The 17135-nt window shown below is 37.8% G+C and overlaps 1 long non-coding RNA gene across 1 annotated transcript; it reads right to left on the minus strand.

Annotated features, from left to right (window-relative positions):
- Positions 1-355: 355 nt before the first annotated feature.
- On the minus strand, positions 356-16831 carry LOC309628393. The gene is made up of 2 exons (XR_014244471.1): positions 14441-16831; positions 356-2000 (listed from the first exon to the last, which is right to left on the minus strand). It is a non-coding gene; the product is annotated as an uncharacterized lncRNA (long non-coding RNA).
- Between the last annotated feature and the right edge of the window lie 304 nt (positions 16832-17135).

Raw genomic sequence — 17135 nt, forward strand, 5'->3', positions numbered from 1 at the left:
AAAACTTCTTTTCAGGCAAATATCAAGCCAGCAGCTAATATCAGAATTCTGGAGAGAGAGGAGAGAAACTATCCCTGACTCCACACTTTGGGCTTTTAAAAGGTTTCTGCTTTGCACATTGAGGGAGAAAATGAAAACAGACCTTCGTTAACTAGTTGTAGCCAGTTCCTCACCAGGAAATCAGCAAGGACAGAGGAGAGGCCACGCCAGTTTCCTCGTGTTCCGCATGTGGTAATTAATGCACCACTGTACCAAATGCAGTCAGGGACCTCTACTTTCCTTTAGGTACTAGTTTCTTCCTAGTAGGTCGGACACTGAGGGAAATGATCCAATATTATCTCTTTTTTGGGGGGGTGTCTATTTTCCCCTCTTGTATCTCCAGTGCGTGAAAGAGTACCTGACACATATTAGGCTCCAACGAATATTTATTGAATGAGTGAACAAAATCCTTAACCTGGGGCTTCCCTGGTGGCGCAGTGGTTGAGAATCTGCCTGCCAATGCAGGGTACACGGGTTCGAGCCCTGGTCTGGGAAGATCCCACATGCCGCGGAGCAACTAGGCCCATGAACCACAACTACTGAGCCTGCGCGTCTGGAGCCTGTGCTCCGCAACAAGAGAGGCCGCGATAGTGAGAGGCCCGTGCACCGCGATGAAGAGTGGCTCCCGCTTGCCGCAACTAGAGAAAGCCCTAGCACAGAAACGAAGACCCAACACAGCCAAAAATAAAAATAAATTAATTAATTAATTAAAAAAAAAATCCTTAACCCGAAATAATTATTGCATTTAACTGAGTGTAAGGAAGAGACTTAGCCACCTGGGACTTTTTGTTTTTCTCTCACTGTATTATTGTTGCCTTAAAATACCTCATCCTGTGCTCAGCAGCATTTGTTCTTAAACTGAATTACTATTAATATGACTCACTACTAAATAAAGTTCTATTTGAATTATTTTATACATTCTTGAAGGAAAGTGGCTCAGATCTCAATTTCCAATGCACTGATATGATTTACTCAAATGAGTGTTTCTATTGTACAATATTGCATTCTGTATTTTTCTTAAAAAAAAAAGTTAATCTATTTCAACTAAAAAAATTTCCAGCCAATACATATCAATTAGTAGCTATTTGTTTCAGTATAAAAAAGGCATTTTGTAGAATCATGTAAATTACTCAGCTAATAAGTTATAAAGTATATAAGAATGTTAAAATTTTACTTTATTTTGAACATTCACATATGTTTTAGTATGGTTTTTGTATGACTGGACTGATTAAAAATGTTGGAGGAAGAAATAGCTTTGAGCACTGTATAAATATATCAGTCTGAGAGAAAAATATTACAAGATAGATCCCTTGCAAATCAAAATGGATTGTGATTTAGGGAAATTTCTCGTTTTTATAATTGTTTGGCATCAGGAGCTAATGTCGTAACTGTTACCAACTACAGAGAGTCCAGACGACTGGTTTGACGTCTGAGCCAGCAGTCATTATTCTGCTGTATCATGCCATCTAAATCTTTGGGACTAGGAAATCCTGAGGCTTTTTCCCTGTTGTTGAAGGAAGTCTGTGTGCGGTCTGGAAATTGCCCACTTTTCTGTAAGCCTTACCCCTCCTCCCTTTTCTCCCCTCCAGGCAACCCTCAGGCTATTTTTTCTTAACTTTATGTTTTCCTGTCTTTAGCCTCACTGCCCACACCACTGCCTTCCCTCTTGTCATATAGGGCACTAAGCAGAGCATTCACAAACTGTTATTTTCTGCAAAAGATAAAACACCAGGAGATCTGGATAATAAACGAAGTCATTTCTGAGTGATCTTTTAATTCACTTATACTCATTTCACTTGATAAAAGAAACTCCCACCCTTTGCTTCTGGAAGAAGTCTTTCATCCTTTATCTCTGAATTCTCTGAGGCTAGATAAACTATACATACCACTGCAGTCCATTTCATTTCCTTCCTTTAATTTCCTCATCATCAATTTCTTCAAAAGTTTGACATTGGTCAGTACTATAAAAAAGAATAAAAACAGCATTATAATTATGTATCTACCCACAGAACATCTCATGACATGATTTCCTACTACTCTATTTTCCATGAAAGGGCTAATATAAACTCGGCCCCCTGGGTCATTAGAAGAGCAGCTGTTGCTTCCGAGGCTGCTGCTGGGGCTGTATGTGTGCCCGACAGATGCAAAGTACTGGGCGGGCACTACGGGGTGGAGGGATCACGCAATTGGATCCCAGTCCCACAGAAATTCCATAAGTCCAATAATTCAAATTTGTTAAACATAAAACATGACTTTTTACTAAATTAGAAATCTGGAACACCCAGGATTCATAAAAAATGTCATATGTGACTGGGTATTCTCTGCTCAAAAACTAAAAATAAATTCAGTTGTAGCAGAAACATGGGAAGTTTAAAAATGGTTCTCCAGTGCTAGAGATGTAGGACCAGTGGTGAATTGCTAAACATTTAACAGCGGCTCTCAGGGGAGGGGAAAGCCGTGCAGTAGAGCATTTGCTGCTTTCTATGGGCTAAATACTCCCACTAGGGCCAACTTTGAGCTACCTGGATGACATGAGTAAACATGGAGTAAACACCAGTAAACATGGGAAGAAAAGTGTGTACTTGGTTCCTGGGAGCAAGTCTGAGCAGTCTCCAACGTCCCACTGTGAGATGAAAAACATAGTGTATTTGAATCTGGCCTTAGATATTAGTTTGAAATCAGCGCCTTAGAAAACATACATACCAAGTATTACATGTTTTCGCTACTAAAAGAAAAACATTGCATGTTTTAGGGTGAAGCATTTCAAATCAAACAAATGAACAAACTTGAAAGAGAAGTTTGGATTAAGGAAAGCATTGTTTCTGTTTCTGGCACAGGTTTAAATTCAGTTCCTATAAGTAATGCTACCTGTTTGTAGTTTCTATCACTCATTTTCTTTTTCTGTCCTCCATTCTTTCGTGGTGCTGGAAATGAATGTCAATCAATTTGTGATCAAGTCTTTTTCTTAAGAAGCACACAATATTAAGGAGGCTTATGACATAATAAGGCATTAGTAGTGACACGTTGTCGTCCGTGTCATTTGTCGTCTTTGGAATCTGTCGAGATAGCTATAGAACATTCTGGAATTCACTTCGTGATCCACGCTGTAGAAATGTCCCAATTTCCAGTTGTATAGCTTCTAGGTCTGCCCACTTCTACCCATTATACTTCTTGGCATTGTGGAAACCTAGAAGTGGATCTGTTTTTCCAACATCTCTCTGTTGTGATGTCAACTAAGGCTGTATCTGTCTAGAGACAACATTTAAACACCTCTGTCTGAGAATGATTCAGTATTCCCCTCTACTCTCAGTACCCACAAACCTATGCATTTTGCTATTTTCTAAGGGCTTCATTTAAGCACTCAGGTACAGGGTCTCTCCCTCCTTGAGACCCACCTTTATCTACTTAATTAAAATTTCTCTTCCAACTTTCCCCCCTCCTTTACCAATTCCAGCTTTGGGCACCTGTCCTCTGTCCTAGGTTAAGTGGTGGGACAGGGAAGCCTTGGTCGAATTCATCATGTTTTCTTTCATGTCTTTTTCCAGGTTGTGTGCACTCTGTCTTCCCTTAAGGATTTTACCGTTTGGAGCTCTAGAGTTGGGGAGAGTCCCACTTTTCCCTTTAATAGTGTTACTTTCCTCTTTAACTCTTTAAGTAAAAGAGTGCTAAATGCTTTAGCATTTCAATTTAAGAAGAGAGAGGAGCAGGGAAAGAAAATAGAGGGGAAAAAAAAAACTTTCTTAATAAAACAGCAATATCATACAACACTGCATTATTGGAGCAGTAATTCTTGTATTTTTACTGTTTCTGCTCCAAGCATAGAAGAGCTAGTTGCCTACTCTCAAAGAAATTCTTTCTTCAATATTAGATTTTAAGAAACACTAAAATCCTAAATAAAAACTAAAATTTGAAGAATCCACGGGAAGAAGACTTAAATGACAGAAAATTCAGGTGGGTTTAGTACTACAGCAGCCAACAGCATAATGGACTGAGCTAATACAAACTGCTGCACCCAAGTACAAATACCTAGAAAGTTTGCATTTTTAACAAACACAAAATCTCAGAAGTCCCCAGAAGCCAAAGATGAAGAGGAAACTTAAAATTAGAACCATAAACTTGCAATAAGCTTGCAATATGCTCTTAAACTGATACCCTGATGGTTGTAAGGATATCAGAGCAGAGATGGGACCTAAGTGGTAGGGCCTGAGATGGTAATGCCCATTCTAGAACAGAAGACATTGTCTCAGGAGTGAAAGCCAGATTGAGATCATTACATAAAGCTGGGGCCTGCCACCATCCCAGGAGAATTTAAAAAAAAAGTGAGCCAATTCCTTGGAGAAGAAAAAAATATACATATATGTGTGTGTGTGTGTGCATAATCTCTATCGATGTATTATATATGTATGCTTTTTATATATATACACATATATACATGAATATATACTCATTTAATATATACACATTTTTATATAAATATCTTTCATGAAAACTCTGGAACCCCAGTGCTACTGTGCCACATGTGGTATGAAATCTGAATTAACATTTTCTGTATGCGTGCCATGGAAATCTCTAAGCCAAGGATTTAACACAAATTTGAGACTGGTTAGAAGATATTCCTTTTAAGTAGCACTTTTCTTCCCCTCGTGTTGCACTATTTAACCTGTACAATTTTTTTCCCTAAATAATATTATGTAATACATTTGAGACATCATCAATACAAAGTTAGCTTTACTTTATTTATTTATTTTTAAATTTCATTTATTCAATTATTTTTGGCCGCACCACGCGGCATGCAGGATCTTAGCTCCCCCACCAGGGATCGAGCCTGCACCCTCTGCAGTGGAAGCGAGGAGTCCTAACCACTGGACTGCCAGGGAAGTCCCAGCTTTACTTTAAAAACTTAGGACCATAATATAAACCAGTATAAAACAGACCTGACTGAGCCTCAGTTAATCCCTGGGAACAGGTCCCTTGGGGTGGCCCTGGCCCAGCTTGGTGTGCAGTGAGACAGAGGGTGGTGGCGGGACCTTGTCAGAGCCAGACTCATGAGGCAGAACACTGACTCCAAGGGAGGGCCACCAGGGGCTTGGAGGTTACAGCCTCTGCTAAGGACAAGCAAAGGCTCTTGGCTTCCTGGTCTAGCTATGTCTCCTTGCTCCTTCTCTGCCCCAGGCCATGGCTAAAGCCTCTACCATTATATTAGGTCAGGGAGCATTATGGGCAGGTTCACCAGGCCACTGATGAATGAAGGGAGTGGGTTCAAAGGGCAGAGGGGGAGGAGAAATAGGAAGGCGGCCTTGGGGAGGAAAGGGTGGGGATCTGATGGAAATCCCAGCGTGTCCCCTGTAAGGGCATGCTAACAGTAATGAGGTGCTAGGAGTTCACCTTCATAGCAATTGCTGCCAACTGGCACACGGTTTGATTTTATGTTTGTTTATGTATTTTCTGTCTCTTCCACTACGCGTAATGTCCTAGAAGTCAGAGATTTGTTTTATCCTCACCTCCTAGAGAAGAGGGCCTGGAACTGGGAAAAAATATGATCAGTAAGCTTTTGGTCCCTTGGTATAGCAGCTGCTGTTGACACAGTCCACTAAGAGGACAGTCAGCAAACTGCACAGGATTAGCATTCCAAAAAAATTGTAATAATAACGAGATTTTAAATTAGATCTTTGAAAGGAGTCTCTTTAGAAGGATCAACTGTTAATAAATTAAAGCAGATATGAAAATAATTAGATAAAAGTTCTAAAAATGACTTGCACATACACACACCAAAACACATGCTTGTTTAAATTTAAAAAAACTATATAACGTGAAAGTAAAAAACCTATGCTCCATCTCTTTGAAGTCATAGATGGGAAGAAATGGGAATCCTGAAGCAGTTATATATTAAGGGCTAAGAAGGTGGGCTCTGGAATCATACTCCAGAGGTTCAAGTGAGCAAGTGTTTTCACATGTTACGAGGGAGAGATGAAAGAGAGGCAAGTAGAAGGAGGGAGAGAGAGAAGGAGGGAAGAAGGAAGGAATGGAGGAAGGGAGGGAAGCAAGGATAGAAAAAAAAAGGGATGAGAGTGAGTCAAGGAGGCCAGTGGTTTTTAAAGTTCCTAATAACAGAGAAGAGGATTCAATTTGACCAGCATGCTTTGTTTTCAGACATTTTTGACATTCCCAGTTCTAACTTACCCAATACTTTCCAATAATTTCTGCCAGTGCCGTCTCTAAAATCCTATCCTTTAGGACACTGTTACAGCCTTTCCACTGTGGAGTTCCTATTGAAACGCTCCTTCATGCTAAAGCTAAGTGTTGGTGGGCATGTGTGAGTCTGTGTGTGTGTGTGTGTGAGTCTACTGGTTCCTTGAAGACAAGGAAACAGAAGAAAATTGAATGATAGATCTCTTCTTCCTTTTCTTAAGTTTTAAATGACTGTGTGCATAACTTCATATAATCCACCAGCCGTTTACTTTGGAAAGAGATAGGCCATAAATATACACTCTTAGTGTGCATATATTCCAAAATACTTTTTAGGTTATTGTCTGACTTACCTACCAAAGAGACTGTGATTGTTCACAGAATGTGGTTGTGCCTTTAGCAAAATGGGGATGAAGAGTGTGGTTTGTGTCTTCAGCAGAAAAACATATTTATTTAATTCATTAATCTTACTCTTCTCTATGTACTTAATCCCAAGATAATTTATTTGGTTAAGTATGTGATCTCCATGGATTTGAATTTTGAAAATAGAAAGGTTCTGTGAGCTTTAACCTTGGTACAAGATGTAAGATATTTAAACTCTGAATAAAATTGTGAATGGAGTCCATTTCCATCAAATAGAGCCTCTTAATAAGGAACGAGATAACATTTAAAGAAGTATTTTAGAATATGGCAAAGAAATGTAAATAATAGAACAATGTGTGATATTATACAGGGTTTAGTTTGAAACTGCTAAAGATATTATATATATGGACATATGTGTATATTTGATTTTATCATTTGTTAAACTTGTACATTAGGATAGTTATATAAATATTTAAAATTAGAAAGAACAACAAAATATAAATGATGAATAAGCATAAATAATGCTTGAAAGCTTACTTCCCAAACTTCCGCTGCCAGTGTCCTTGTCCCTGTGGTGAGCCACAGCCACTCCCCTGCCTCTGCAGGAGACCCTCCAACACTAGCAGCCATGTGGCTGACAGGGTCTTGGTGCTCCGGCTGGGTGTCAGTCCTGAGTCTCTGAGGTGGGAGAGCCGAGTTCAGGACATTGGTCCACCAGACACCTCCTGGCCCCATATAATATCAGTCGGTGACAGCTCTCACAGAGATCTCCATCTCAATGCTAAGACCCAGCTCCACTCAACGACCACCAAGCTCCAGTGCTGGACACCCCATGCCAAACAACTAGCAAGGCAGGAACACAACCCCACCCATTAGCAGAGAGGATGCCTGAAATCATACTAAGGTCACAGACACCCCAAAACACAGCACCAGACGTGGTGCTACCCACCAGAAAGACAAGATCCAACCTCATCCACCAGAACATAGGCACCAGTCTCCTCCACCAGGAAACCTACACAACCCACTGAACCAACCTTATCCACTGAGGGCAGACACCAAAAAACAATGGGAACTACGAAGTTGCAGCCTGTGAAAAGGAGACCCGAAACACAGTAAGTTAAGCAAAATGAGAAGACAGAGAAATACACAGCAGATGAAGGAGCAAGGTAAAAACCTACCAGACCAGACAAATGAAGAGGAAATAGGCAGTCTACCTGAAAAAGAATTCATAATAATGATAGTAAACATGATCCAAAATCTTGGAAATAGAATGGAGAAAATGCAAGAAACGTTTAACAAGGACCTAGAAAAACTAAAGAGCAAACAGACAATGATGAACAACAAAATAAATGAAATTAAAAATTCTCTAGAAGGAATCAATAGCAGAATAACTGAGGCAGAAGAACGGATAAGTGACCTGGAATATAAAATAGTGGAAATAACTACTACAGAGGAGAATAAAGAAAAAAGAATGAAAATAATTGAGGACAGTCTCAGACACCTCTGGGACAAGATTAAACATACCTATATTCGAATTATAGGGGTCTCAGAAAGAAGAAAAGAAAAGAAAGGGACTGAGGAAATATTTGATAAGATTATAGTTGAAAACTTCCCTAATATGGGAAAAGAAAGAGTCAATCAAGCCCAGGAAGCACAGAGTCCCTACAGAATAAATCGAGGGAGAAATATCCCAAGACACATATTAATTAAGCTATCAAAAATTAAACACAAAGAAAAAATATTAAAAGCAGCAGGGGAAAAGCAACACATAACATACAAGGGGATCCCTATAAGTTTAACAACTGATCCTTCAGCAGAAACTCTGCAAGCCAGAAGGGTGTGGCAGGACATATTTAAAGTGATGCAAGGGAAAAACCTACAACCAAGATTACTCTACCCAGCAAGGATCTCATTCAGATTCGACAGAGAAATTAAAACCTTTACAGACAAGCAAAAGCAGAGAGAATTCAGCACCACTAAACCAGCTTTACAAGCTGGTTTACAAGCTAAAGGAAATTCTCTAGGAAGGAAACTCAAGAGAAGGAAAAGACCTACAATAACAAACCCAAAACAATTAAGAAAATGATAATAGGAACATACATATCCATAATTACCTTACATGTAAATGGATTCAATGCTTCAACCAAAAGACAGAGACTGGCTGAATGGATACAAAAACAAGACCCATATGTATTATGTCTACAAGAGACCCACTTCAGACTTAAGAACACATACGGACTGAAAGTGAGGGGATGGAAAAACATATTCCATGCAAATGGAAATCAAAAGAAAGCTGGAGTAGCAATTCTCATATGAGACAAAATAGACTTTAAGATAAAGACTATTACAAGAGACAAAGGACACTACGTAATGATCAAGGGATCAATCCAAGCAGAGGATATAACAATTGTAGATATTTATGCACCCAACATAGGAGCATCTCAATACATAAGGCAAATGTTAAAACCTGTAAAGGGTAAATCAACAGTAACACAATAAGAGTAGGGGACTTTAACACCATACTTTCAACAATGGACAGATTATCCAAAATGAAAGTAAATAAGGAAAAAGAAGCTTTAAGTGACACATTAAACAAGATGGACTTAATTGATATTTATAAGACATTCCATCCAAAAACAACAGAATACACTTTCTTCTCAAGTGCTTATGGTACATTCCCCAGGAGAGATAATATCTTGTGTCACAAATCAATCCTTTGTAAATTTAAGAAAACTGAAATCGTATCAAGTATCTTTCCTGACCATAATGCTATGAGACTAGATATCAATTACAGGAAAAAATCTGTAAAAAATACAAACACATGGAGGCTAAACAATACACTACTAAATAACCAAGAGATCACTGAAGAAATCAAAAAGGAAATCAAAAAATACCTAGAAACAAATGACAATGAAAACATGGTGACCCAAAACCTTTGGGATGCAGCAAAAACAGTTCTAAGAGGGAAGTTTATAGCAACACAATCCTACCTCAAGAAACAAGAAACATCTCAAATAAAAAAAGTAACCTTACACCTAAAGCAATTAGAGAAAGAGGAAGAAAATAACCCCAAAGTTGGCAGAAGCAAAGAAATCATAAAGATCAGATCAGAAATAAATGAAAAAGAAATGAAGGAAACAATAGAAAAGATCAATAAAACTAAAAGCTGGTTCTCTGAGAAGATAAACAAAATTGACAAGCCATTAGCCAGACTCATCAAGAAAAAAAGGAAGAAGACTCAAAGAAAAAGAATTGAAAAAGGAGAAGTAACAACTGACCCTGCAGAAAAACAAAGGATCGTGAGAGATTATTACAAGCAACTATATATCAATAAAATGGACAACCTGGAAAACATCAACATATTCTTAAAAATGCACAACCTTCTGAGACTGAACCAGGAAGAAATAGATAATATAAACAGACCAATCACAAGCACTGAAATTGAAACTGTGATTAAAAAACTTCCAACAAACAAAAGCCCAGCACCAGATGGCTTCACAGGTGAATTCTATCAAACATTTAGAGAAGAGCTAACACCTATCCTTCTCAAGCTCTTCCACAATATAGCAGAGGGATGAACACTCCCAAACTCATTCTACGAGGCCACCGTCACCCTGATACCAAAACCAGACAAAGATATAACAAAGAAAGAAAACTACAGGCCAATATCACTGATGAACATAGATGCAAAAATTCTCAACAAAATACTAGCAAACAGAATCCAACAGCACATTAAAGGGATCATACACCATGATCAAGTGGGGTTCATCCCAGGAATGCAAGAATTCTTCAATATACGCAAATCAATCAATGCGATACACCATATTAACAAATTGAAGAATAAAAACCATATGATTATCTCAATAGATGCAGAAAAAGCTATCGACAAAATTCAACAGCCATTTATGATAAAAACCCTCCAGAAAGTAGGCATAGAGGGAACTTACCTCAACATAATAAAGGCCATATATGACAAACCCACAGCCAACATTGTCCTCAATGGTGAAAGACTGAAACCATTTCCTCCAAGATCAGGAACAAGACAAGGTTTTCCATTCTCACCACTATTATTCAACATAGTTTTCGAAGTTTTGGCCAGAGCAATCAGAGAAGAAAAAGAAATAAAAGAAATCCAAGTCAGAAAAGAAGAACTAAAGCTTTCACTGTTTGCAGATGACATGATACTATACATAGATAATCCTAAAGATTCTACCAGAAAACTACTAGTGCTAATCAATGAATTTGGTAGAGTAGCAGGATACAAAATTAATGCACAGAAATCTCTTGCACTCCTATACACTAATGATGAAAAATCTGAAAGAGAAATTAAGGACTTACTCCCATTTACCACGGCAACAAAAAGAATAACATACCTAGGAATAAACCTACCTAAGGAGACAAAAGACCTGTATGCAGAAAACTATAAGACACTGATGAAAGAAATTAAAGATGTTACAAACAGATGGAGAGATATACCATGTGCTTGGATTGGAAAAATCAACACTGTGAAAATGACTCTACTACCCAAAGCAATCTACAGATTCAGTGCAATCCCTATCAAACTACCAATAGCATTTTTCACAGAACTAGAACAAAAAACTTCACAATTTGTATGGAAACACAAAAGACCCCTAATAGCCAAAGCAATCTTGAGAAAGAAAAACGGAGCAGGAGGAATCAGGCTCCTGGACTTCAGACTATACTACAAAGCTACAGTAATCAAGACAGTATGGTACTGACACAAAAACAAAAAATATAGATCAATGGAACAGCATAGAAAACCCAGAGATAATCCCATGAACATATAGTCACCTTTCTTTGAAAAAGGAGGCAAGAATATACAATTGAGAAAAGACCACCTTTTCAATAAGTGGTGCTGGGAAAACTGGACAGCTACATGTAAAAGAATGAAATTAGAACACTCCCTAACACCATGCACAGAAATAAACTCAAAATGGATTAAAGACCTAAATGTAAGGCCAGACACTATAAAACTCTTAGAGGAGAACATAGGCAGAACACTCTATGACGTAAATCACAGCAAGATACGTTTTGACCCACCTCCTAGAGAAATGGAAATAAAAACAAGAACAAACAAATGGGAACTAATGAAACTTAAAAGCTTTTGCACAGCAAAGGAAACCATAAACAAGACCAAAAGACAACCCTCAGAATGGGAGAAAAGATTTGCAAATGAAGCAACTGACAAAGGATTAATCTCAAAAATATACAAGCAGCCCATGTAGCTCAATATCAGAAAAACAAAACAGTTCAATCCAAAAATGGGCAGAAGACTTAAAAAGATATTTCTCCAAAGAAGATATACAGATTGCCAACAAACACATGAAAGGATGCTCAACATCACTAATCATTAGAGAAATGCAAATCAAAACTACAACGAGGTATCACCTCACACCGGTCAGAATGGCCATCATCAAAATATCTACAAACAATAAATGCTGGAGAGGGTGTGGAGAAAAGGGAACCCTCTTGCAGTGTTGGTGGGAATGTAAATTGATACAGCCACTATGGAGAACAGTATGAAGCTTCCTTAAAAGACTAAAAATCGAACTACCATACGACCCAGCAATCCCACTACTGGGCATATACCCTGAGAAAACCATAATTCAAAAAGAGTCATGTACCACAATGTTCACTGCAGCTCTATTTACGATAGCCAGACATGGAATCAACCTAAGTGTCCATCGACAGATGAATGCATAAAAAAGATGTGGCACACATTTACAGTGGAATATTACTCAGCCGTAAAACGAAATGAAATTGAGTTATTTGTAGTGAGGTGGATAGACCTGAGTCTGTCATACAGAGTGAGGTAAGTCAGAAGAGACAAACAAATACCGTATGCTAACACATATATATGGAATCTAAAAAAAAAAAAAAAAAAAGTGGTTCTGAAGAACCTAGGGGCAGGACAGGAATAAAGACGCCCACGTAGAGAATGGACTTGAGGACACAAGAAGGGGGAAGGGTAAGCTGGGACGAAGTGAGAGAGTGACATGGACATATATACACTACCAAATGTAAAATAGATAGCTAGTGGGAAGCAGCTGCATAGCACAGGGAGATCAGCTCTGTGCTTTGTGTCCACCTAGAGGGGTGGGATAGTGAGGGTGGGAGGGAGATGCAAGAGGGAGGAGATATGGGGATATATGTATACATATCGCTGATTCATTTTGTTATACAGCAGAAACTAACACACCATTGTAAAGCAATTATATGCCAATAAAGTTGTTTTAAAAAAAAGAATAAATAATGCTTTCATATTCTTCAAAATGATAGTTTTTAATTATCAAGCAATGAATAATTTAAAACAAAAATACATATTTGAAATATTAATAGTTAAAGACTATCCTGAAATATATTTCCATGATAATTTGAAAAGTTAAGCTGATACCACCTTCCTAACAGGCTGCGCTTTCTCTAGACTTTAGAAGTAGTTATTTATAGCTCTCCAATCTGAACTGTAGTTATTCTTTGGTTTTATCAGTGTGTTATATTCCCTCATTTAAATTTTTCATGCCATAAATGCTGGTAGCTATCAATTAGGTAAATAGCCAAAGAAATAGTCAAAGGATGTGTCTAAGCCATTAAAAAAAAATAGGATTGTTACCATGTGTCCAGACGGTTCATATATATTGAAGAACTTTCCATAATGACCCATGAATTTATAAGTAATGGTTTATGGACTAGAACCTAGGATACCTAGAACCTAGGATAAGATGCAAAACTTCTGGCTAAGTGTCCATTAATTAGGAAGGACCATGAATGGAAAGAGTATATTGAGGGCACCACTAGTATGTTTTCCAAAAATTGAATTATTGACATAGACTTTGAAGATAGAGGGTTATAGTAGTTTCCTAGATGTGGGGTTAGAAGGAAGAACATTTAAAGCTGTTGTAAAATAAATGTCTTTGTTTAATATTTGTAAGCAGTTTTTCCCCCAGTGCCTAGAAAGGCTATTTTCTTCTCCTTTTTGTTTTCCCAAATTTAATACTTCGGTTAATTAGTATGAGCACACACATTAAACTAGTTTTCTGGCTTCTTAATATCGTTTAAACAGAGGCTAAGTCGTTTGTTTTTCAGTGAATCTTCTCAAAGGAAGGTTTTTTTTAATTGAAAGTTGGAACTTGCCTCAGGACACTCATTCATTCATTCATGTACTTAATGAGTTGTTTATCACACATGATGTTATCTGCCAAGCTGAGGGCTAATATTTAAGGAAACAGGGATGGCCAGCAGAGGATTTCTAACTCTGAGAATGTCTCCTGATAGAAAAACATGCTAGCTAATCTTGTTCCTTTGTGTTTTAACGTAGATGCGTTGGATACTTACTCAAATATGCAAGTTTAATTATTTCCTGCCATAAGTCACAAACAAGGATTACAATCACTAAAGTCAACATATTTTAGGAGTTATTTCACAGAAAATGAGAATAAGTTCAGAAGAACAAATTAGAATTTTACCCAAAGTACACATGAAGAAAGAAGACAGCTTCAGAAATCCTTGATTAATGACAGCCATTTCTAAAATAAAAGCTAAGTAACACAAGAAATTGGAGGCAGAACACAAAGGAATAAAGTAACCCAAAAATTTTTTCTTAATTATTGATGTAAATAAAACAAGAAATTGTCCTCAGACCTTTTAGTCAGGAAAGAAAACTTGGACTATATACTGGGCTGAAACTTTTACTTTTCAGATGGAAAGTACAGATAAGAGAGCTAAAAATTTAACCAATTTCTGAAAAATGGCAGGCCTGGCTACAGAATAATCTATTTAAATTTTCTGAGTTTGCTCCACTGAATTCAAATACTTTAATCAAACGAAAGCTGACCTGCCAGAGTTGGTGAGGAAGGACTTCTTTGTCAGGTCTTGAGAGGAGATCCCTTCAATTTTCTTCGCAGATAAGTCTCCTGTGGTTTTCATGGGAGAGCAGGGAGGATGTTGGCCTTGAGCTTCACTGTAAGGGGCTCATCGCTCTGCGGCTGCACGTGACACTGACAAGTGCTGCTCTTGCACAGTTTCAGTTTCTCAGTTGAAACTGTAGCTCCTTTCAAATGGGCCTAACGTCTAGAGCTGTACTACAACCATCCAGCCATTCCTTCCCATCCAAGGTACTGCACGTAGGAGGTGCCTCTTCCATGCAATACCTCACAGACACCTGTCTCTGCTGTCTCTCTGGAAGTTGCCTTCTGAAACAGGCCCAGCAGCTGCTTCTCATGAAGTTCCAGCCCAGCCTCCTCTCCCAGCAATCTAGTTCTTTGTCAAGAGCCTAGGTCTTGGAAAACATAAGCTTCAACTCTCTCACACAGGAAGTGTGTCCTCAGGCCTCCTGGAGCTAAGCCCCGCTGGCCCTCTTTAAAGGGGAAAGAGTAAAATGTATCTCATTCTTTCTTATTTGGAAAACAGAGTTAATTTCTCTTCCCATTGGGTTGTGTGACAGAGTACTTAACCTAATTGCTCCCTCTCAGGTAACACAATTTTTTGCAATAAAAGCTAAAAATAAATATCAAATTCTCAATACTAGCAGGGAAATTAAAGCTGTGTTATGGCTTTTGGATATAAAAGTTATACAAAACAACAAACAAAAACAAGTAAATAGTAACAAAAACAAGTAATAAAAATGCCTTTGGAATGTTTTTGTTCAGATACACGTAATTATGGAATTCAGTTTCCAAAGAGGGTTTTCTGGACAGAAGTTTTACACAGAGTATAATCCTTAAGGGCTCTTTTTTGTTTGATTTCAATAGATTTCAACATCAAAGTGCTGCTGCTGTTTCATTCCAATGCCACATGATTGTACTGAGAAGAGTATGTATCAAGTCACTGAGTGAGTGACTAGGGCTCATGTGTTGACCATTTCTCAATAGATTTAGATGTTTTACTCTGCATTTTAAAAGGAAAAAAAAATCTGTTGAAATCCAAAGAGGTCACAGTCAAAAGACCAGATTATTCATTTTTTTTGTTCCCTTAGGACATTGTAAGGAATAATTCTGCTGACCATATTGTTTTGTTCAAATGAGATGTTTTGTTTTTTTGAACAGAAAAGTGTCAAGTTGAAAATGTTCTTTTTCTTTTCTTTATCACTTTGAAAGGATCATTCAACCAAATCAAGCAATTGAAAAAAATGTCACTTTTTATGTGAACTAAAACTTCTTCACATACCCAGAAACAAACGCTGAATTCCACTTTAATCAGGCCAGATCAGTTACACAGAATGGATTACTATCACAATGATCTCTGAGAGTACTGATACTTTGATTCTGTCATAAACTTTGTAAGGCTGTTGCCCTGTATTCTGTTATTAAATTTCACATACTATGATCTTCTAAATCAGCACAATCACAGCTTAAAAGAGGAAAACAATTTTAAAAAGCACAAATAAGTGCTACTTCATCTATGTAACTTTTTTTTTTTTTTTGGTACTTAAACCAAAAGAAGTCCAGGAAAGAACGGCTCCCAAAGGAACATAGTTGGCCAACATGTTTTGAGTTGTGAGGTGCAGATCTTGTCTAGATAAGTGTAGTCTTGGCTTCAAAGATAAAGTATCTATTTTTGTCTTTGCCTCTACTGGTTTTTGCAACACTTCTTTCCTAGTCCATTACATTGAATGATTCCCGCTTTTATGACTAGACTTCATGATTGAAAATAGAGATAAAGAAACTAAATATCTTCCTTATCCACACTTCATCTTCCCATATAAAAATTTATTTCCTAGCAATATGCTGATGTATTAAAAATAGTTTAATGGATAGTTTTTACATATTTACACTAAAAGTGTAGAATATATCTTAAAATATGACTTTCCCTGGATATACATCTATTTACAGTCTGGAAGTTAATCATCCATTAATAAGCATATTTTAAATTTATTCATTATAAATAGATGCCTCTTAAAGTCTGCAATATTAGGGATTGTGAAGGGAATGTGTTCTATGTGACTCCACGGTCCAAACTCCTAATCACTGTGACATATGTCATTGGATTCAACAAGAGCCAATAGCTAGTTAGAGAAGCTGGTCTGGGAGATGTTTGGGAACTCTGTACACAAGAGGGATGCTTACTAGCCCAGGGCAGCTATGGCATGAAATTACATAGAAATCTATCTCTTCTACTGCCCAACCCCCAACATCTATATGGAGCTCATACCTCCTCTAGAACTTTGATGAATTGCCAGTAATAGTTCTGGGCATCTGGAGACAATAATCTGGCACAGATACTGATGTTCTCTCTTTTTTTTTTTTTTTAAACATCTTTATTGAAGTATAATTGCCTTACAATGCTGTGTTAGCTTCTGCTTTATAACAAAGTGAATCAGTTATACATATAAAATATGTTCCCATATCTCTTCCCTCTTGCATCTCCCTCCCTCCCACCCTCCCCATCCCACCCCTCTAGGTGGTCACAAAGCACAAAGCTGATCTCCCTGTGCTATGCGGCTGCTTCCCACTAGCTATCTATTTTACATTTGGTAGTGTATATATGTCCATGACACTCTCTCACCCTGTCACATCTCACCCCACCCCCTC

This window comes from Balaenoptera borealis (genome assembly GCF_965194805.1).
Source record: "Balaenoptera borealis genome assembly, chromosome: 4".
Lineage (NCBI taxonomy): Eukaryota > Metazoa > Chordata > Mammalia > Artiodactyla > Balaenopteridae > Balaenoptera > Balaenoptera borealis.